This window comes from Chiloscyllium plagiosum, unplaced genomic scaffold, assembly GCF_037043375.1.
Source record: "Chiloscyllium plagiosum isolate Xiang-an unplaced genomic scaffold, Cpla_swu_hap1 HiC_scaffold_36, whole genome shotgun sequence".
Lineage (NCBI taxonomy): Eukaryota > Metazoa > Chordata > Chondrichthyes > Orectolobiformes > Hemiscylliidae > Chiloscyllium > Chiloscyllium plagiosum.
The window spans coordinates 47212530-47234967 of NW_028270174.1; the positions used below are offsets into that span (position 1 = coordinate 47212530).

Genomic DNA, 22438 nt, shown 5'->3' on the forward strand with positions numbered 1-22438 from the left:
TTGGGGCCTTGGAGGGAGGTGAGGGGGGAGGTGTGGATGCAAGTCTTGCACCTCCTGCGGTTACAGGGGAAGGTGCCGGGAGTGAAGGTTGGGTTGGTGGGGGGTGTGGATCTGACGAGGGAGTCATGAAGGGAGTGGTCTTTACGGAATGCTGATAGGGGAGGGGAGGGAAATATATCCCTGGTGATGGGGTCCGTTTGAAGGTGGGAGCAGCAAGTAAAGGAACAGAATAAATAGCAGCAGTAAGAGCATCCAACCAGTGATTCTAGTTTCCACAGCTTTATAACATCAAGTTAACCAAGATGGCTTCACAGAAGTAATCTGTGCCACCCCAATTTAGTCACAATCCTGCAATTACCATTGCCAACATCTTTACCATCAGTTTATGTTTGCATTCCAATGTCATAGATCTTATCCTGAATTTCTTACAAATATGAACACCAAAACAGAATGCAGAAAGCTAATTTTGAGTTAATTCTAAATGAAGAACTGCAGATGCTAGAAATCAGAAACAAAAACAGAAAATGCTGAAATAACCAGCAGATCTGACAGTATCTGTGGAGGTGAAAGATAACTCTGCTTTCACTTCACAGATAGCAGTACTGCTGAGTTTTCCCAGCAATTTCTGTTTTTATTGTTGGTTTAATAACTCACTTTAAATTTGAAAAAAAAATTTAACTGGAATATTTGAAATTCAACTTCACAGAATATTTTTACTGTCAGGCTTGAGTGCGTGCTTAACCAAATTACTACTCCTGTGAAGTGCAACCTAATGTCTTCAAAGCACAAGGTCTCTTTTTGGTGAAATTCTAGGCTACATTGTCAGGAGTAATCTAAATTTAGTGTAACGGATGGTACAATGCAGGTGCAATGAAATCTTTGCAAAAAATAGAACTGGCCATGGGATAGCAAACAATGAGGATACTGAAATATAAGGATAAAAGGGAGTATTGACAGTGAAGGCACCCTGTTTATGTAATCAGGCTAATGATATTCTGTTTATGTCCTCAGGCAGCTCTCTGCAAAGCACCAAACAATTGACATCTGTTAAAAGATGCAGTGCAGCAACACCAGATTCATTCATAAACTTGCAAATTATTGGACCATGATCCAAATATATTAGACCCAGCGATTGCTCTATAGTCAATGTTAGAATCAGAAGCATAGTTAGAAGTATAATATATCCTTTCTGCAGGATGCTACATTTGTAAGTAATGTTTATAAGGAAACAAGACAGTTCCTGGAAATCAATAGAGATAGCGTTACTTGCACCATAATCTGATGGGATCCTTTTCAAACCATTATCAGAAACAATATTTGCTTTCTGTTCAGAAGGACAAAAGGGAAAAGGAAGTGCTATATTTGGATCAAAGGTTAACTCCTTGAGATTTGGCATGATAAAAGAAAGCAGAAAAAAATCAATTGCTGATGGTTTCAACAGTCCTTTCAACCAGTAAACCTATCAACTATATTTTGTGGTCCTGAAAGGCAAACATCATTGACAATAAAACATTCAAGGATTTAATTATATTCTCCACTTACTTTCATTTGGAATAGAAAGATAATATTTCGAACTAAATCTACAAACAATAATGGAGACTGTTTAAAAATTAATTTTAAGAAGGACTATTCACCCCAGCTAAATTGCCTTCATACCTGTTTTTCATTGTATCAGTTTTTCTTTAGCACCATGAAGAAGTGTTCCCCCTGGCTATTCTCCTGATATCCTATAGAGCAAGGGAATGCCAGCAAAATATAGAAGACTGACCACAATCAATAGTCTCCATAATTTCTTTGGAGTTTCATCAGTGTCCTAGCCAAAATAGATAAAGCAAGCATGGATTTTCCAAAATCTTTGTATTTTTCTCTCAGTTTTTCATGTGTTTTGTTTTTCTCTGTGTTATTTCATCGTCCTTTTGGGAAAAAAAAACAATCCTATGTTATTTTATCTTTTCTGTGGAATTTAGCTCAAACTACAAGATTGAACTGCTGATTTAAAGCTACCTGAGCAAAGCCCATCCCTGACACAGCTTAGAACATAGAACATAGAACAGTACAGCACAGAACAGGCCCTTCAGCCCACGATGTTGTGCCAACCACTGATCCTCATGTATGCACCCTCAAATTTCTGTGACCATATGCATGTCCAGTAGGCTCTTAAATGTCCCCAATGACCTTGCTTCCACAACTGCTGCATTCCATGCTCTCACAACTCTCTGTGTAAAGAACCCGCCTCTGACATCCCCTCTATACTTTCCTCCAACCAGCTTAAAACTATGACCCCTCGTGTTAGCCATTTCTGCCCTGGGAAATAGTCTCTAGCTATCGACTCTATCTATGCCTCTCATTATCTTGTATACCTCAATTAGGTCCCCTCTCCTCCTCCTTTTCTCCAATGAAAAAAGTCTGAGCTCAGTCAACCTCTCTTCATAAGATAAGCCCTCCAGTCCAGCCAGCATCCTGGTAAACCTCCTCTGAACCCTCTCCAAAGCATCCACATCTTTCCTATTATAGGGCGACCAGAACTGGACGCAGTATTCCAAGTGTGGTCTAACCAAAGTTTTATAGAGCAGCAACAAGATCTCATGACTCTTAAACTCAATCCCCCTGTTAATGAAAGCCAAAACACCATATGCTTTCTTAACAACCCTGTCCACTTGGGTGGCCATTTTAAGGGATCTATGTACCTGCACACCAAGATCCCTCTGTTCCTCCACACTGCCAAGAATCCTATCCTTAATCCTATACTCAGCTTTCAAATTCGACCTTCCAAAGTGCATCACCTCGCATTTATCCAGGTTGAACGCCATCTGCCACCTCTCAGCCCATCTCTGCATCCTGTCAATGTCCCGCTGCAGCCTACAACAGCCCTCGTTACTGTCAATGACACCTCCAACTGTCAACGACACCTCCAAGCTTATTAGGCATTTTATTGTGCTCTTTTGTGTTTGCTCTGATTGGTTGCTGTTGATTTCCATCCTGCTCTGACTCCTTTGTCCTTGTTGCTGAACAATCTCTGCTTTGCTGTTTTATGCTGGTCTCAGACTCCACCCGTCCTTCAGAATACCTTTGTCTCGCTTTGCTGAATTGAATTGCACAAGCTCAACAAGCCACAACTGCCAATCTGTTCTTGCATACTTTTTGTCCTCTGATGTCAGTTTCTTGGAGAAGTTTCCTTATCTGCTTTGATCATGTAAATTCACTTTTTGCGCTCTTTTCCTTTCACTGCTTTGCGATTCTCTACCAATATATCTGACCTGCTAAGGTTCACTGTTGACCCTGAGGCCACTTCATTTCTTGACTGGCAAAATTAATACCAGGTATCTACTGCAATAAAATCTGTAAATTCAGGAAATACTTGGCAGGTGTACCTTTTGTCAGAACTGGAAAAATGTTTGAATATTGACTGTTTATCACCACAGATGCCGACTGGCTGCTGACAATTTCTGACATTTCTGTTTTGTTTTCAGGTTTCCAACAGCTGCATTTTTGCCTCTTTATTCAGAATTCATTCATTGAATCTTTGTTTTCGACTCAGCTTATTGTTTTTACGAGACAATATTCAGCACTGCGCCCATTGATACCCCACCCTGAAAAACTCCTGGATTTAAAGCTGGGTATTGGTTTGGCAATTCTTTGAGTTGGTATCAATTGTATCCGGCCAGAGGATCGCTTAGCTATAATTTCCTCAACCAATTTTCAGGCCAAGCCTTTCTCCTTATTTCTGCCTTTCTTGTCTACTCTGACTTCCACTCACACACTCATTCTCAAGCTTGTTACTTAGACATCCCCCTTTCTATCAGCCCTCCTGCGCCATGTTTTCATTACCTTAATGTCACGCAGCCATGCAAACTTTCAGTTTTCTACACTTTGGATACAGATGTATTCCTGTTTATTCTGTGCCCCTGGGAATGGTGAATTATGGTTTTATGCCACTTATTTATCCTGCTCAATTATGAATAAATTCTGGAATTCACAGTTCTCCAGTGAGCTCTTTCTATCTAAATCGGTTGACCTAAATGTGGTGATTAAAATTAATTATTTGCATATTTTAGGATTTGAAATTGGAACATTTGATTTATTTTCACTCAAAAGCAACTAAAATCATGCGCGAAAGCACAATTGTTGCCTTGGCAACTGGATTGTTACCATTGGTGACACAAACCAACCAATTAAAATACCCACTACAATCACAGCCATGACAACCAGGATAGAGTCAAAGAAAACTATACAAATTAGCAGCAACTTCTTTAAGGAGACAATAGCACATTGTTCTGTATAAATGTCTCTATTTTAACACTTCTATTTGTCAATTAACGCCTTGACAGACTATTATTTAAAATATTATCAAGCCGTTTTCTGCACCAAGAATATGCTATTGTGACTTCCTTTCAAAAGGAATGGATACATTATTGTATGGTTGAGGAAATTATAGCTAAGCGATCCTCTGGTCGGATACAATTGATACCAACTCAAAGAATTGCCAATACATTGTATGGATACATACAATGAAAGAATTGAAGCATCGTCATACTTTTATCTGTTGTAGGGCATACTGAATTATAAAACTAGATATATGGGTAGAAATAGAATGCGGCATATCGATTCCTGGATTTACTCTGTTTCTAATTTTAGAAAGCAATATCTTCGAACTGATCTGTCCAGGGACATTTCGGTATCAGGCTCTAAGCAGGTGTTAGATCTTTAATCAATCCTCATGCCAAATCAATGTTCTAATACTGTCAGAATACAATCCATACAGTGTGGAAGTAGGCCATTTGGCCCATCAAGTGTACATCAATTATCTGAAGAGTATCCCACCCCTCTATCCCATAACCCTGCATTCTCATAGCTAATCCACCTAGCCTGCACATCCTTTGAACTGTGGGAGAAAACCAGAACATGGGGAAAATATGCAAATACCACACAGGCAGTCGCCCAAGGATAGAATCAAACTCGGGTCCCTGACACTGAGAGACGACAGTACTAATCACTGAGCCATCGTTTCCAATGACAAACAGAAGAAAAATTGATAAGAGTTCAGGCTCCTGCAACTGTACATGCCCGCCTAACCCCATGACAGTTACATGCCCTGCTAACCCTATGTTAGAAACAAAATTCAATAAAATTTAGACAAGACCACCAAAGCTGGAAACAAGACAATTTATTCTACGATCTTGCAAGAAAGGACCCCAATTGCAGAGAGCAATTGAAGTAAATTAGAACTTAGGTTAGTGTACAGTTATACCCTTTGAGCTGAGTGAGGTCATCTCTCCAGACTCCTAATTACCCAATCTCTCTTACTGTGCCAGACCACTGCCCAGCTGTGCTCCACCCTTATTACTTCCCCCTTCCCCAGGTTGGTAACCTTCCTTTCTGTAAGTGCTGACACATACATTTATTTTGTCAACAGTACATCTAGATCTGGTTTAACATTTTGTATCAATTCTGCTGGTACAGTCCATCCTCGGACATTTCATTAACTTGTATAGCTCAAGCATTTCGGCTATCTCAGCTTTTTGCTGAAAGCATAATTTTTGTTATAGTAATTACACACCAAAGTTAGTATTTAATTAACCACAATTATACACTGAAAAGTCCCTAAATACCTGCAGGGTTAATAGTTCTCTTGCTGTACCCCTTTTCTGTATGTTTTTTCTATATCTGCAAAAACAACACTTTACCCCATTTCTAACAATTCCCCCATTTCTTTTCTTAACCATTTGTTGTTTTTACAATCTTATTTTCTGCCCTCTTTTCACCCTATGGTGTCGAGGTTCACAATCTAGTCATTTCTGTCCTTCTAAGTTTGTCTTTTTTTTTCAAACTCTAGGAGTATTCTGTTAGTTTCTCTTTCTTGCGCTTGTGCTACTGTCATGACCATTATTGGTTGTTGTCCTCCCAAAGACATTACTAGCTTAATCATTATCCATTTTAACACATTAAACCCTATCAGTAAACCTACAATTATTAGTAGCACATAAATGCCTAAATACACTAACCATTTTCCCCACCCGGTCAATCTCCGGTTACCCCATTCCCATTCCCATCCTTCATCTTTTTGGAGTTCATCTCCAATTTCTCTTATATTGCTTATCTTTTTCTTTACTATTTCTGCCTTGTCTTCCACTATGGAAGAGGTGTCTGGGATGAAGGTGCAACATTCTTTACCAATCAGAGCACAGGTTCCCCCTTTTTCGGCCAAAAGATAGTCTAAAGCCATTCGATTCTGTAAAGCTGTCAGTCTTGGGGCAATCATTTCGGTGTGGTTATGGCTGATATTTGGGATTAAGTTTCTCCCATCGCGCCAGTGGTATCATTAATTAAATTTTCAAGGGCAGCCGCTAGTTTTCGTATTTCCACCCCTGCCCTTGCAGTGCCATAACTTGGGAGTAGTGTCCACAGCAGACGGTCTCCTTCAGGGACTTCTCGGGTCTTACGCCTTATCTCCCCTTCTTTTCTCAGGTTGGGCTCTTGTTTTTCTATTCGGAGGTGAGGGACTATATAAGCAAGGTAACAGCAACCACTCCAGCCTTTCTTGTTTTGAGGCAACGCTTCATCAATTTCATAACATTGTATTTATTTCCACACATTCGGTCACACGAGCGTACTTTTCCCCCGGGAATAAATGGATAGGCCTTCAGACCACATACCCAATATGTCCTGTTCAATACTTGGGGACTGTTCGTGGCAGTGGCTTGGTTGGTGTAGACGCAAGATGATTTTCCTAATTGGAAGGGTGCCGCGTCATTTTGATTACAGAAACATTTGTATTCGCCACTCCTTTCAGTGGGGAAATTCTGAGGCTATTGATAACACCCTGAGTTTTTGGGGCTGGTCTTGGGAACCATCCCGCATACTTATAGGTGCTTTTTTTAGATTCCTACTTTGTATTATTTGAGTCCGAGTCGTTGTACATCGTACACTTCCTCTTTAGTGAGCGGTATTACCGAGGTGGGGATTCCAGATTCACCATGGTGTGGAATTTCTGCACAGACCCAACAGTCGGCAAGTCCCTTTTGTTTGGCATAATTTTGGCATAGAGTAGTAAAGTGATTTTTCCTGCTTCCTTGAACAGTTAGTACTATTAACGTTATAATACTATACCAGTACCCACCCATCTCTGAACCCTGCTTATCTTAACCTTTTAGGCGCCAGGGAGAGGTGAGTCCACGCAACCCTTACAATCAATACAATATATATCATCAAACATTAAAAGAGTCTTTTGTCTTAGTTCATTCCCTCTTTCTCAGCTTAACTTGCAGAGGGTTGTCTGTAGGATGAGCGTGCCTCTCCGCCAATGGGGCGTTCACAGGACCTTTGACGCGAGTGTGATGACTCCACCCTTTCTCAGCAGTTCAGACAGCTGTCTCAGTAGTCAGGAGGGTAAGGAATGATCCCTCCCAGCTCGGGTGGAGTTTGGTATCTTTCCAGGTCTTGATCAGGACCCAATCACCCGGTCGTATCCAATGTGCTGCGAACTTGAGTGGCGGTGTCTGCACCAGCAGGCCTTTGTTCCTAAGATAAGATAATGAAGAGCCAAGTGCCACAATATAGTTTTTCATAAACTTGTCATTAAACTCAGCTGTAGGCACCTCTCCTTTCCCTCCTAGAAATGGTAGTCCAAACATCATTTCATAAGGAGAAAGGCCGATATCATGTCTTGCGGCAGTCCAAACATGTAATAGCACAATAGGCAAACATTTGGTCCATGGTAATTGAGTTTCTAGGACCAGCTTAGATAATTGTTTCTTTAAGGTCTGATTCATTCGTTCCACCCGTCCAGAGGAGGGTGGGTGCCAAGGGGTGTGGAATTCCCAAGAGATCTCTCATCTTGCCATTACTTCTTGTAGAATCTTGGAAGTAAAATGGCTACCTTGATCTGAATCTATACTTTCCACTATTCCATATCGTGGGATGATATGTTCAAGGAGGGTTTTTACCACTCCTTTTGAGGTGGCTGATGACATTGGGAAAGCTTCCACCCACCCGGTTAAGTGGTCTACTAAGACCATCAAGTACTTCTGTATTCCCACCGGGGGTAGTTCAGTGTAATCCACCTGTATACTTTGGAAAGGTCTCACTCCTGGGTTCCTTCCTCCTTTGAGCTCTTCCTTTATTATTTTCTTATTGATCTTTTGACAAGTTATGCAACCTGCACATATTTGTTTTGCTAACATATATATTCCTTTACATCCATATTTCCTCAATACTATGTCACACATGGCTTGTGAGCCCCAATGGCTGCCTTGGTGTAAGGTGGCCAAAATATATCTCATGACTGATTTACTCAGCAATTCCCTCCCATCAGAGAGAATCCATTTCCCTTCAGTTGTCTTAGTGGCCCTTATTTCTTGGAACTCTTTCTCCTCCTCTTCCGTGTATATGGGGTTGACGGGAGAAGATTCAATTAGGAGTAAAAGAACCTGTATCCTTGTTACTGTACAGTTCATAGCTGCCTCTTTGGCTATTTCATCTGCTAGTCTGTTTCCCTTTGCTTCTAGAGTACTCCCCTTCTGATGTCCAAGTATATGGACTATAGCTATTTCTCGGGGTAATTTCAAACTTTTTAATACTTGTCCTATTAACTCTTCATGTACTAACTCCTTTCCCTGACTATTGATTAGTCCTCATTCTTGCCATATCTTTCCGAAGGTATGGACTACTCCGTAAGCATATTTAGAGTCAGTGTAAATTGTTCCATCCCGATTCTCTAAGTGTTTTAAAGCTTGATTTAATGCGTATAACTCATAGGTCTGGGCTGACCATGTGTTAGGCTGCCGGTCTGCCTCCACTATTTGGTTTTTGTTACCGTCCACTACTGCATATCCATTGTGTCTTTTTCCTTCCACTACTCTCGATGAACTATCTATAAACAATCTATCCCCGTCATGTAAAGGTAGATCTCTCAGGTCCTGTCTAATTTTGGTTTGAGACTCTATGATATCTAAACAGTCATGTTCTAATTCTCGTTTGTCTAGGGGTTCTCCCTTCCATAAGGTTTAGACAGGTGTCTGTTGCTAACACCAGGTCATCTTTTTTCCATCAGGATGGCCTCATATTTTAAAATTCGCGAATCTGTTAACCATCTCCCTGCCTTTTGGTTTAACACAGTTCTGACTTGATGGGGGGTACTAACTACTAGCGCTCCTCCAAAAGTGAGCTTCTGGCTTTCTTCTCCCAATATGGCAGTTGCTGCAACTGCCTGTAGACATTCAGGCCATCCCCTTGAAAAAGGGTCCAGGATTTTGGACAGGAAGGCTATGAGCTGTTTCTTCCCTCCCCCTTTCTGGGTTAACACTCCTAAAGCTGCTCCATAATTTACTGTCACAAAAAGGTGAAATGGTTTCTCTAGGGAAGGAAGGGCCAATACTGGAGCTTGTGTTAAACTACGCTTCAATTCAAGTAACCCTTCCTTTTCTTCTTCTGTGCAATACAGTTTTTCATGTTCTGATTCTGTCAGTTTGTAATATAACCCTTTCATTTTCTGGGCATAGGATTCTATCCATAATCTGCAATAACCCATCAGCCCCAAGAACTTCCGTAATTCTCGTTTGGTGTTTGGGAGGGGCAGTTCTACTATCCCTTGAATTCTTTCGGGGTTAATGCGCATAATTCCCTCACTAATGAGGTGTCCTAAGTATTTTATTTCTTTTTCTACATACTGTAATTTACTTTTGGATACCCTTTAACCCTGTTGCTCTAGGAAATTCAACAATCCATTGGTGGCTGAACTTACATCATTTCTCTTTTGCCCTGACACTAGTAGATCATCCACATATTGTAACAGTGACGTTTCCCGGGGCTTTTTATATTGTTCCAGGACTTCTTCCAGTACTTGCTCAAATAAGTTTGGTGATTCTGTGAATCCCTGGGGAAATACTGTCCATCAGAATTGTTGTTTTCTGCCCATGTATGGGTTTTCCCATTCAAAAGCGAACATGGCGTGGCTCTCTGGGTCTAAAGGACATGCCCAGAACGCATCCTTCAGATCTATTACACTAAATCAGCGGTGGTTACACGATATTCTACTAAAAAGGGTGTATGGGTTGGGCACTACTGGGTACCGTGTCCAGACCAGTTGGGTCACTGATCTGAGATCATGTGCCAGTCGGTAAGTCCCATCTGGCTTCCGGACCAGTAGTATTGGGGTATTAAAGGGCGACATGCATGGTTCCAGTAATCCTTCTTTTACGAGAGAATCTATTATAGGTTGTAAACCCTTGTGCCCCTCTAATGAAACCGGATATTGTTTAAGCCTGATTGTTTTATTCTCTTGGGACAGTATACTTACGATGGGATTGACGTTTAAATGACCCATGTTGCCGGGTCTCGTCCACACATTAGGATTTATCTGTTCTTCATCACTAACCATCAGTTTATTTATTGTCACAGTTATTGAACTATTCTTTACTCCAATCTTTAAATTTAACAAAATTATTAAATCTCTACCCAAAAGATTACTTCCAACATCAGGAATATATAATAGTTGTCCCGTCACTTCTTCATTATTTCCCTTTATCAGGGTCGGCTCAAAAGTGGGTACTAAGAATCCTTCACCCTTTACTCCAGAAACCTTAAGACTTTTATTAGTTAATTTAACACCGTTAGGTTTAAAACTTAGGATGACCGTGCTCTTCCCCTTCAGGTCCCACTTTCAAATTTAACCAGGGTTCCCGGTGAGTCTCGGGAGGAAGGAGCCCCTGACTCACCTATTCTTCATCAAAAGTCATCAATGAAATAGCTTCTCTTTGTTGTCCTAACTTTGGACATTCCCTTTTAAAATGTCCTGTTTTTCCGCAGTTATAATATCCTGCCTGTTGCCTTCTCCCCTTACCATCCATTGCTTTTCTTTCTTGTCCTAACTTTCTATTCGTAATTTCCTCGACCGCTGTGACCATTATCCTAGCTTTCTGTTTTTGGTTTTCATCTTCTCTTTTCACATATACTTTCTGTGCTTCATGTAACAATTCTTCCATCTGTTTTTCACTGACATTTTATCATTTGTTTTTTATCCTTTCCTCGTGTCCGAGGATTGTACTTCCAATCTCTTAACATTTTTCCTAAAGGACTGTCCATTGGGATGTGGTCCTCGGACATCCCTCTCATATCCCCTTCTAAACTTAAATCACTATTTTTATTCCCCATTTCTATGGTCGGCCGTTTCTTCATGTAATTTAGTTAACCTTACTGAGGTCTGTTGTCACCTTCTTCCACACCCACTTCAGGGTCCTGACCTTCGCGTGGGGGATTTCCCCTCTTAACAACCGGTCTAAGGCTGGGTGATCGAATCAGGTAGACACCTTACTCATCAGATTAATCTTAGGCAATTAAACACTTTAATTTAAGAGTTGCCAATTACCCGAAATTCTCGTACATCCCCGACTACCAAGGCAATACTTAAAGGTCCCTTTTCTTACCTTGGTCTGTGCACAAGAGTTAACTGGTCGAATTTGTGCGCCCTTATCCCGCGGCAATACCTCAGATATATCCACCTGGCAACCGTGACAACTGCTACCTACCCTGGTTGATCGGGTTCGCCGAACCCGGTCGCCCAGATATGTGGACGCATCCACCCGGCAGCAAATACCGCTGCCGGTCTTCCGGATATATCCACCTGGCGGCAACTACCGCTACCAACCCCGGTCGACCGGAACCTCGGTTCCCCAGATCCCCAGATATATCCAACTGGCAGCAACTACCGCTGCCAGCCACCCGGATACAACCACCTGGCAACAGTATCAACGGCTATCCACCCTGGCTGACTGGATTAGCCTATTCCAGTCACCAGCACCCCAGTTCCCCGGATCCCCGGATATACCTGAGTGGCAGCAAATACCGCTACCTATCCCGGTCGCCCGGATAAATCTTTTAAGACCTTTCTTACCCGGGTCTTGTGCACACAAGAGTCACCCGACCGAACCCGCCGCGTCTGCCCATCTTGTTTCCAGGGTCTCCTAGTCCAGATCACACTCGCCCAAAGCCGCCTCGGCAACAAGGGGAAACTTGAGATCGCCAAAATCAGCGAGGTGCACCTTCTCCGTTTCTCCAAGAATGCCGAGCGACCAGAGCTTGGGATCCCGGATGAGCCCCCAAATCTGTTAGAAACAAAATTCAATAAAATTTAGACAAGACCACGGATCCCGGATACATCCAACTGGCACCGGATACGTGGACACATCCACCTGGCAGCAAATACCGCTGCCGGTCTCCTGGATGTACCCACCTGGCATCAACTACCGCTACCAACCCCGGTCGCCGGTACCCCGGTTCCCCAGATCCCCAGATATATCCAACTGGCAGCAACTACCGCTGCCAGCCACCCGGATACATCCACCTGGCAACAGTATCAATGGCTACCCCACCCTGGCTGACTGGATTAACCTATTCCAGTCACCAGCACCCCGGTTTCCCGAATCCCCGGATATATCCGAATGGCAGCAAATACCGCTGCCTATCCCGGTCGTCCGGATAAATCTTTTAAGACCTTTCTTACACTGAGAGGCAACAGTACTAATCACTGAGCCATCATTTCCAATGACAAACAGGAGAAAAATTGATAAGAGTTCAGGCTCCTGCAACTGTACATGCCCGCCTAACCCCATGACAGTACATGCCCTGCTAACCCTATGTTAGAAACAAAGTTCAATAAAATTTAGACAAGACCACCAAAGCTGGAAACAAGACAATTTATTCTACGATCTTGCAAGAAAGGACCCCAATTGCAGAGAGCAATTGAAGTAAATTAGAACTTAGGTTAGTGTACAGTTATACCCTTTGAGCTGAGTGAGGTCATCTCTCCAGACTCCTAATTACCCAATCTCTCTTACTGTGCCAGACCACTGCCCAGCTGTGCTCCACCCTTATTACTTCCCCCTTCCCCAGGTTGGTAACCTTCCTTTCTGTAAGTGCTGACACATACATTTATTTTGTCAACAGTACATCTAGATCTGGCTTAACATTTTGTATCAATTCTGCTGGTACAGTCCATCCTCGGACATTTCATTAACTTGTATCATTTTGTATAGCTCAAGCATTTCGGCTATCTCAGCTTTTTGCTGAAAGCATAATTTTACAAAAAGAACTTTTTGTTATAGTACTTACACACCAAAGTTAGTATTTTACTAACCACAATTACACACTGAAAAGTCCCTAATTACCTGCAGGGTTAATAGTTCTCTTGCTGTACCCCTTTTCTGTATGTTTTTTCTATATCTGCAAACACAACACTTTACGCTTTTTCTAACACCCTACCACAGTACATCGGCTGCTAACTCTGTGACTGTACTTAGGCTGCTAACCTTGGTATTACATATAGGAATTCTTGCCCCAGGACTGTAATGAGAATTCCAACCATGAGCTGTACATGGGGATTCCAAGCCCAGTTCTATACATGAGGAATCTAACTATGGCTTTGCACATTCAGTCCTTGTGCCTGGACATGGGGATTCTAATCCTGGATCTACATATGTAGGGATTCTAACTCTGGACCTTTAGATGGGGATTCTAGCCTGCAACTGTACATGGGGTTTCTAACCTAGAGTCTGTTGATAAATATTCCAGGGGCCAAAATAATTTCCTTTCTCTGTGACTTCTCATATGATTTTCTCTAGGGCTACCTTTTGGTTTTTGAGCTCTTTTTCATTCTGGCTAAGTCAGTAATTAGGTGATGTAAACAGAAAGTAACAAAGCTAATGTGTCAACATGTGAGGAATGTAGACTCATGGAGAACCAGAATTAAAAGAATTCATCAATAGTCTCAAAAATAATCAACTCTCCACCAATTGTAAAGGCATAGAATAAAGAAAGTAATAATTTTCGACATGCCACCATATTCAAATTTTTAAAAGCGACAAGCATAATTTAGCAGCAAAGTTTTGTTTTTCAATATAACTGACACACTATCACATACAAAATATTTTCTTCCGCAAAACATTTTCACAGACTGGTGAGGTCACCAGACACAAAGCTGGAACATTTTAACCATGTAGTTCTTACTCTTTTTACTGTACCACAAATCTCAATCTCAGATTTAAGTTGAACAATTAATATTGCAGTTCCCTTCTCCCCACACAGCCCTCTTTTAGGGTTCTTCTTTCCTTCTTGTTTTTGTATTTGTACACAGAGATGTCAACGCTGGGACTGGTCATAGGAATACCCCAATCCTGGTGCTGTCCTCGGTTTGCGTATCTTTTCTTTATGAATTTAGAACTTGGAGAATCACTGCCAACCAACGTTTACCCTCCCCTCTTATTTTTCTCCTTGCCCAAACCACCTGATGGCTACTGCCAGTGTCACAACTGGTCAAAATTGAATATTAGCAAACTAGCAATCAAGCCACTTGATCAGCGTCCACAGTTTCTGGATCAATGTGTTTTGATGCTCCTGTTAGACTTGACAAAAGTGTGGCCCACCTTGTGCAGCAATTGCACTTTGGCTTACTACCCATTTCAAGGCAAAGTCCTACTTCGAGTCTTCAGTATCAAAGGCCGTCCTTACTGCAGGTGATAAGGTAGGACTAATTTTGTTCTCAGTCTCGTTTGGATGTCTGAATGTTTAACTAAATTTGCGCTCATCTTATTCACGACTTGATTAGGGTTGGGTTATCAGTCTGATGGCAGAGAATCAGGAGAGGAGGAGGGAAATTTTGTCAGTATATGTATGGAAGTTCTCATTCTGTTAATTACATTAAAAATGAACAACTTGTAAACCTGTAAAAAGGGGGAATTCAAGGATATAAATGTTTATGAATCCACAAACAGGCAGTATGAACTGTAATAAGTGAGTTGAAAGGAAAATTGTTTTCAAAATAGGGCAAAGTGAGCACAAAATCCAACCTGGCAGCTTCTGTGGTTAGCACTGATGCCTCACAGCGCCAGAGACCCGGGTTCATTTCCTGCTTCAGGCAACTGTCTGTGTGGTGTTTGCACATTCTCCCAGCGTCTGCGTGGGTTTCCTCCGGATGCGTCGGTTTCCCCCCACAGTCCAAAATGTGCAGGTTAGGTGAATTGACCATGCTAAATTGCCCGTAGTGTTAGGTGAAGGAGTAAATGTAGGGGAATGGGTCTGGCTGGGTTGCTCTTCAGAGGGTTGGTATGGTCTTGTTGGGCCGAAGGGCCTGTTTCCACACTGTAAGTAATCTAAATCATCATCTAAATATAAGGTTCTGAAAGATCTGTGTTGGCCATATGATTTGATAAACTCAGTAATTACACTATGAACAATCTTATTGGCTTTCTCCAAACATCCACGTCACTACATTTTTGTAGGCATGATATTTGTTAAAATTGTTTAGTGTTGAGGAAGTTAAATTGGAATAGTATAAGAAATATAGACCATTGGCCAGGTCCCAGTTTCACTTCAGCAGATTTCTGGAGCTAGCTGGGATGACTGCCAAGAATTTTAACATTATTGTCAAGACAAGAGCAAATACTTTAAGAAGTATTGTGATGCAAACTAAATAGAAATAACTATTCAGCAAACAACTTCACTGAAACTGTTCAGTAAAATAAACTCAGAGTGTGCATTGACAGGAAAGAGTGCCATAACGATGTTACCACAAGGCTAAATTGGACCCCATCTTGTTGAATTTGATGTAAAATAGCATTCAAGCAGTTCACCTCCCAACAACATCAAGGCACACTTTAAAAAAATCAAAGCTTTATCTTCAATTTATACATAATATTTTGCTGCTGTGTATTGCCTAATTCTCACCTGCTTAATTTTCATTGCAGCAATTTTTTTAAAAATTTGTTCGCTTCTACAATGAGTTGGCCAATCTCGAACATATTTTACAGGAAGGAGATAACATGTTCCCATAATATGCACGTGCATATTGTTCTTAATATGATAGTGAGAAACAATATCGGTACATGAAAATTTAGGAAAGAAAAATACAACTGAATCGTTCTGCAATGCTCAATTGCCTTTTCTTATCTGTTTGATTATGTTAATCTGGTAACTGATACTTGCACACTTGTAGTTGTTTAGATTTCGAACTGCACTGATGCAAGATAAAATTTACTGCAGCCCAATGAAAGTATAACATATTCCTCCTTGCAAACTAGCAATCCACCCTATCAGATATCTTACCAAATTTAATCAACTGGAACTTCATGTCACAACCTTTCCGCTTGATCCAAAGATAGTCAAGACAACTTACACAGTATTTATCTAGATTTGAACCTGCATAACTCAAGCCAAACACTTCATATTCTAGGACATGATTGATCACTGTTGTCCATTCTGGACTCTACTTTTCATCAATCTGAATTCCATAACACATATTTACCCAGCTGTTGATCGCTTAGAAGCAATCCACTAATAAAACGCTAACTTTTTCTGATTTGGCAGATACAGTTAAAGACACAACATCAGGGATGCTTGGTAATTTTTTTGTGGTTATCATAGCAAGGGACATCACCATTGAGAAATGAAAGGTGCTTTCATTGTGTGAACAACATTCTCAGAGCAAACATGATGTGCTCAAAGGGGCTGAATTTTCAATTGATATTTGGGGACAGAAACAGCTATGCATATGATTTAACAATTGCAATGCTGGAAGGCAGTTCTGGGTTCATCTGCCTTTAGATTGAGATAAATGTTTCCATGGGAAAGTAAAGGATGTGAATGAAAATAGCCATGCCTCTAAATAAACGTCTTTTAAGCTATTATGGAGCTACTTGAAAGGCCTCACTGGCCCAGTTTCAGATTTTCAATTTGCAGCCATGGGAAACACACAGAATACACAGTCTGACAAAGGTCAGGAAGAACCTGCCATGCACTCAGCAGGAAGCTTTCAGGGCTAATAGAGGCATGGGCCAACTCATTTTAAAAAGAGATGGATAATTTTGCTTAAAAGACAGACAATCATACTCAGCTGCTCAACCAGTGGCACAGTATTGCTATTCCTTCTGCTGAAAAGCTTACTATTTCTCAACAATGAGTGATGGAGTCCTGACAGTGGGATTGGTCTGATGGCAATGCCTGGGGAATAGAGGTTGGCAGAAGAAGCCATACCACACAAGCCATTGCGAGCTCACGGAGTGGAGATGAGAACAATATCCAATGACATTGCACTGAGTAGAAGCATCCATCTCATCAGAAGCAGGCCAGAGGAGAACAGAAACTGAATTTAGGTTTGCTTGCTGAGGTGGAAGGCTCATTTCCAGATGTTTTGTCACCTGACTAGGTAATATCTTCAGTCGGCCTCCGGGCAAAGCATAGCTGATGATTTCTGCTTTCTATTTATATGTTTGAGTTTCTTTGGGTTGGTGATGTCATTTCCTGTGGTGTGGAACAGAGACTGGCCACAAAGGGAAGAATGCTCTACCTGGGCATCAGGCATATTGCCTAAGAGTCAGCTCTCAGATGCCTTCAGATGTCAGAAAACTAACACTGGAGAAGATTGTGCTAATGCAAACAGTTGGTCTCACAGACTTGTACTCTTGTCCACAGTGACCTAATGCTATGTAGCCTTCATAACAGCCCCTTACATTTAGTCATCAAGGTCACCATTGTGAGATTTTATGCATTAAGGTTAGTCCAGTGATTAACCTTGGACTTAGTTGACATCTCACAGTCAGTGACTTATTACGCCATCTGGCATGTTCTCTCTCCCAAACATTAGATTCATTTTCAGAGAGATGGGCTAGAGCAGTACAGAGGGCAATAAATCTTTGTGCCATGAATGTCCTTCGCAACTTCCAGGTGGTTATTGAATACACCCACATCACCATTAAGCAGACCAGACAGCTATATCGCTGAGCAGAAAAGGTTTCTACTGACCAAATGTCCCATAGCTCTGTGATGACAGAAGGTACCTCAAAACATTAGCACTCTCTTCCTGAGCAGCAAGATTGTTTTCGCCTGAAAGTGTGACAGGTGGCACAGCTGTCAGGCTAACATCCAGATTCCATGGGTGGATCTGTTCATGCCACTCCTTTTGGTGCCTTGCCTTGTAGTGAGGCTGCGCATTGCGAAGATGGGCTGTTCCGTTGTATCTGCATCCAGCTGAGGTGCTAATGGTTTCTGCCTTCATCTTGGATGTGACCAATGGGGCTTCTTCACAGGTTATTACATTTGGGTGATTCAGATGCAGCCCCTATCATAGGGGCCTTGGATAAGGATTGCTCATGTGTTAGAGGGGCTGAGGAGGTGAAGGAAGACATCTCTTTCCCCTGATAAAAGGTCCCCTCATCAGCCTCTTTGACTGCCTCAGTCTTTTCATGACACCTTTACATTTCATACAAGACCACTTGTTGGTACACAGTTGGCACCCATTTCATGTACATCAGTGTCAGTGCACCAGAAACTGTCCTTCCTTCTGTGCACACTGTTCCTATATACACACAGAGTGGTACTGCCTTTCACTCAGTAAAAGGGTAGCCGATCTCTGAACTGAGCTCATGCACTCAATTCCCTGAGCCACAACAGAACACAAACACATTGGCTTCCTATGGCTCCACAATACTTCGGTGATCTCAAAAATAGAAAACTAATCTGCAGCAAAATGCTCCAGAAAAACTCTCTATTATTGTTGACACCAAAGGCCCAGCACCTTGCAGTAGTGGAGCATGATGGGATTGTCCACACAATCTGCTTTAGTCTGCTCCGCCTGATGGTGTGCAGCTCATCCAGTGCCTCCTGCCTGGAGCCAGATTTTGAACCTACTGAAGCAAGTGTGTCTGTTCTGCTGGGTAACGTGGTGATGCTATTGTGAAGCATCCCCTCTCCATAACAAAAGGCTAGTAATATCTGCATTTTTCTTCTTTGTGGATTGGCCGCTGCCAGCACTGTAGTTAACAGCAGACAGCAGTCAACAACCACAGCTCATATTGTGCACATGTCTCCTTGAGATCTTTCACCTCAGGGTAGATCTTGTATGTTAGTAAGTGATATCCCCTCTTCCTACGTAGAAGCTCTGCATTTAAGTCCCATTCCAGGAGTTGTTGGTCACGAAAGGAGCATTCATCATATAGTTCAACAAATTGATAATTACTGCTAAACCTTCCCATACTTGGTGATGATGCTTTCAAATGACATGTTCTTCTTGGTTCTGGTCTCACTATTGCCAATGATCTGCTATGAAGTCATTTAGCAATTTCAGTGTCACCTCTTTCTTGGCTGTGAGGTGATGCCTGCACCATTTCCTGGATATTGTGAGCTTTCAACTTTCCGTTCATATATTTGTTTTGTGTATATTTTTTATGATGAACTAACTCCCACAAAGTCTCCATTCTTCTGATTTACCTTTGCCAAACAAGTTACATCTACCACGTTGTTCCTTGAGCTAGCCTTCTTTATATACTCATGCAAAGTATAGATATCTGTGTCATAGCACTGGAGTTCTGGGACTATGATAATGGTATGACAATCAAATTGTTCACAGACAGAATTATTAATGACAGTCCTGAAGGGATTTGAAGCTGTAGATTCTTTTGATGTGAGGTGACTGTTGTGCTAAGGGAAATAATCAGAGTCTAGGTTTGTCTTCCTGACATCTTGCCCACTTGTGCTTCAGCTGCTGCCACTCTGTCCTAGTGATCTCTTCTGGTAGTCCCAATCACCCAACTCAGAGGAGAGAATTCTGTCCATGAGTAAAGGCTAACCATCAAGGCATAAGTGCAGACATTCTTCAAAAGAAAAATGGTGGAAGATTGAGCTGAAACATGTTATGGAAAAGAGACTTTAATGGCTTTTTAATTCTAGTGCCTACGGGATTATGGCTTTGAATTCCACATTGTTGTACTGACCTCCCGTTGTTAATTTGGCAGAAGATCAACAGAAGCCTTCATGAAAGTAGATCAGAAGAACCCAGAATGCTCACGGCAGTTATCTTAGTGTATTTTTATCTTATGTGGAGTTTATTTCACTTCTGAGTTTATTTCAATCATGCTAAATGTTTATTTAATATTTGTGAATGGTTTAATCAAAAAAGAAAGAATCACTGAAGGTGAACAGAAATTCATACAAGTTATTTTCATCAGAACTTTCTCTTTTATTTATGAAGAAAAACAGCCTTTTGAGAACAAGGGTAATCTATTCTCACTGCTTCCAATACAAAGCTTGGTTTGCAATCTCCTGACTGAAGTATTTGTGAGTTTCTGCAAGTTTCTCTGCTCCCTGAAGTGAGATGAGCTGGCAGCTCAGAGAATCAGGCTGTGATGCTATACAGCTACATCTGACCTGTACTTGCTTTGACTGCAGGGTTGTGAACCTACCCTGATACATTCTCCCAGTGTGTGGCAAACCGTGTGTCAGAGATGCTGCCAAAATGGAAATTTGAAGAAAGGCCAGATATAACATCCATTAACAATCTTTTTGACACCTCTCGGGTTATAGGTTCCTTTTCCATTTCAAAAGTGCAATTTATGAATACCTATGCCATAGATAAGGAGTGTACTAATTGGTCGATATATGTATATACTATACCAGTGTGAAATTGCATCTTGTCAAATAGCGTTTCCAAATTTTGACTCCAACCCGCACCAGGAATCAAAAGATAGACTTTTAGTCAAGTGGTGGTTATCATGGAGCTTGACAGATCCCTGATAGCTGCATGGACCCTTTAAAATACGCAGTTTTTATGATAGAGAGAGTGACCGAATCAACTATTCACTGAGGCCTAATTCCCTGCTGTGTTGAGAGCCTGTGTGACCAGGTAGGTGTTCATTCTACCTAACCTTTCCCATGAGGAGTATGGAAAGAAGGTAGGAGGTGAAGAGGGAAATGCAATGGGAGATGGGGGCGAAGGGAAGTGGAGATAGACGCACGCTTACCTTATTTCGTCCCCATTGTTACTACTGAAGCGCCCCCACCTAAGCAAAACTTTCACCTGGTATCAATGGGAAGTATGAAAATGTGGTCATACCAAAAGCAATTTGGAAAGCACTGTTACAGAGAATTGAGATCATAAAATCAAACCCTGACTATGCTGAATTAATGCCAACAGCAGGAACAATGGAGTAACGGTCTTCAGGTGGTCCATAATTAGAACATACTGAACAGCTTCCTGACAGAGTCAACAGAGGACCCAAACTGTTTGGAAGGTAAGTCCTCATTAATATAAGGAAAATGGGCTTCAGCTGGTTACACAAGCTGCCAGGAAAATCCATTGCCTCCAAACCATGGATCGACATAATAAGCCTCTGACCATAGGCAATGGCATGTTCAGGTGATGGCCTTGAGTAGCAGCCCAGATAGTTTCTGTGGAGCTCAATGGAGCATTTTTGCTCAACTTCATGTCCATAATCCAATGAAAAAACTGAAATTTTGTGCCCCTCGTGAATTGAACAAACTACTGTTGTCATATGGATCATGGTCAAAGCATTTTCTTACTAGTTTTGAGTGCTAAAATGGCAATTGGAGTCGATGCAAGTCTTTATTGCTAAAGGGTCAAAGTTAAAAACTTCCCATGGTCCTTAGTATGATCTAACTGTGAACAGTTTTGGGCTGCTTTCTTAAAGAAGAAAATAGTTGCCTTGAAGTGGGTACAACAAAGTGTTCGCCAGGTTAATTTCCAGATGATAGTGTTGTCTTCTGAAGAGAGATTGAGTCCAATAAACCTATACCTCCCAGTGTTTAGAATGTAAAAATCTTAAGGTCCTTGTCCAGCTGGATGCTGGCAGGACATTTCCCTGACTAGATGGCTACAACTAGGGCCACAGTCTTGGGATAAGGAATTTGCAATTTACGATTGAACAGATTATAAATTCCTTCACTCAAAGGGGTGTTAATCCTTGGAATGCAAAAAAGGTGTGGATACTCATTTGTTGAGTAAGTTAAAGATATAGATTCATACATTTTTAGTGCTGGGGAAATAAGGGATAGTTAGAAAAGTTGTAGCAGTGGTCAAAGGTAAGCCACAATGTTGTTGATTTGCAGCACAAATAATTAGCGGAATGACCTGCTGCTGCTGCTCAAGGATAGTGGTGAATGGTTCAGAGTTGTGCAGTGGGGTTCACAATAAGTCCTCATGACTTTGATTTCAGTATATAGGGCACAATTTCAAAATTTGCAGATGGCAAATAACTTGAATGTATTGTGAACTCTGAACAGGATAATTATAAATTCCAAGAGTACATTGACATGTGATATGGCTGGCAATGTGGCAGATGAAATTTATTGAAGGTAAGTATAAAGTGATACATTTTAGTAGAAAGAGTGAGGACAAGCAACTTCAAATAAAGGACATAATTTTAAAGAAACTGATCAGCCTGAATAGACAATCATTGAAGATGGTATGCCAGCTTGAGAAAATGATTGAAAATGCAAATGAGATCCTGGGCTTTGCATTTGTATTCTATGCCTTAATTTGCAAACAAGTTATGTGTTATTAAAAAGCACTCTTCAGCCTTGGCTGCTGTTCTGTACCCAATTCTGGACACTGTACTTTGTGAAAGACATAATGTTGATCTCTGAAAGCATGTTGGAGGCA

The 22438-nt window shown here is 41.4% G+C and overlaps 1 long non-coding RNA gene and 1 pseudogene across 1 annotated transcript in view; one reads left to right on the forward strand and one right to left on the reverse strand.

Annotated features, from left to right (window-relative positions):
* Positions 1–22438, forward strand: part of LOC148139940 (uncharacterized) — a 101452-nt gene that overhangs the window by 57149 nt on the left and 21865 nt on the right. The gene's annotated exons all lie outside the window — the stretch shown is intronic.
* Positions 1672–7121, reverse strand: LOC148139941 (uncharacterized; annotated as a pseudogene).